The following is a 1,548-nucleotide window of genomic DNA, read 5'->3' on the forward strand; positions in this document are numbered from 1 at the left end:
TACTCATTTATTATTTGTTTTATATGTATATATATATATATACGACAAGCTTCTTTCAGTTTCCTTCTACCAAATCCACTTACAAGGCTTTGGTCGGTCCGAGGCTATAGTAGAAGACACTTGCCCAAGGTGTCACGCAGTGGGAATGAACCCGGAACCATGTGGCTGGTAAGTAAGCTACTTACCACACAGCCACTCCTGCGCCTACTATTAATAATAATAATAATAATAATAATAATAATAATAATAATAATAATAATAATAATAATAATAATAATAATAATATAAGTGGCTATCAAGCATAACGACCAGAAAGGTAAATTTATAGATTTATAATTAAAGGTACAATATAGTACCAGGGTATATCTACAAATTCCTTTGCGGCTTTCCCCTGCAAAGTAGTTTGACTTTTTACTCGCTCCTCGATTTCGTAAGCTTGTCAAATTTTCAGTGATATTGTGGCTTATTTGAGTATTTTTCGACTCTTATTTCTAGCAACGCTGGTACTGTCTTGTGCACGCAAGGAAGCTTATGAATATTTTGAAAACTTTATCACTGTATCACTGATAAAGTATGTGAAGCTTTTTCTTCTCTTTTGAATTATAAACAAACAAACAAACAAATAAATAAATGAATGAATAAATCTGTGTATTGTGTGTGTGTGTGTGTGTGTGTGTGTGTGTGTGTGTGTGTGTGTGTGTGTGCGCGCGCATGTGTGAATGTGTGCAATGTCACAAATGTTGGAAGAAGTGACACCTTCTTTGGGAACACTTTCATGCTGACGGGAGGATGAGATAAAACCTGAGAATAAGATGGTAGAATAACAAAATTGTTAAGGAATGGAGGAAATCCTTGTTCTACGTTGTAATTTGATATTTGAAAGAAGAAATACTGTCTTGCTTTATAAAAAGAGTGAAAGGGAAAAATCTAAGAATATTGCCCCATTTTGAACTCTAACTACATCATATTATAATCAGAATATTATTATTAAAGCTATTTACAAAGCTCATAGTCACGAGCTCTCGACCAACAACCAAAGGAATTAGAAGGTTTTCGGAAGAACTACAGCATGATATACCACATATTCATTCTAATTCTTGAACGAGTGGAAGGGTATAAGTTGCTTCTTTTTATCGCCTTCATAGATTTCAGAAAGACCTTTGAGAGCAGCTAGATCAGTGGTTTTCAAACTGTGGGCAATTTTATTTTATATATGGTTTTTAATCGAAATCTTTTAATTGACAATAAACCTATTTGTTAAATGCTGTTAAATAAACAAATGTAAAAATATATGTTATTTTAAGCAAATATTTATGTATAAATTTCATAAGCGTTTATAAGGGGGTCCCTAAGGTAAAGCCTGAAATATAAAGGGGTCCGCAAGTCAAAAAGTTTGAAAACCCCTGAGCTAGATGAATGCAGACACAATACATACAAATATAACTTCTTAAGAAGTCGAACTCGTGATGTTTCACCGATTTAACTCAGCTTTCTCCACCGATATGAGTACCAGTTGGGATGCGTCAAAAGAGATACTAACTCTCCGAC

General features: G+C 33.8%; 1 protein-coding gene across 2 annotated transcripts in view; it reads left to right on the top strand.

The window, feature by feature from the left end:
* Positions 1–1,548, top strand: part of LOC106869864 (uncharacterized) — an 86,476-nt gene that overhangs the window by 48,554 nt on the left and 36,374 nt on the right. The window contains exon 2 of one of the 2 annotated variants that reach the window (XM_052971821.1): positions 496–571. The exons of the other annotated variant lie outside the window; for it this stretch is intronic. The gene's annotated coding sequence lies outside the window, so the exon portion shown is untranslated. The remainder of the gene's footprint in view (positions 1–495; positions 572–1,548) is intronic. 2 annotated transcript variants of the gene reach the window in all.

The sequence above is a fragment of the Octopus bimaculoides genome, chromosome 11 (assembly GCF_001194135.2).
Source record: "Octopus bimaculoides isolate UCB-OBI-ISO-001 chromosome 11, ASM119413v2, whole genome shotgun sequence".
Classification (NCBI taxonomy): domain Eukaryota; kingdom Metazoa; phylum Mollusca; class Cephalopoda; order Octopoda; family Octopodidae; genus Octopus; species Octopus bimaculoides.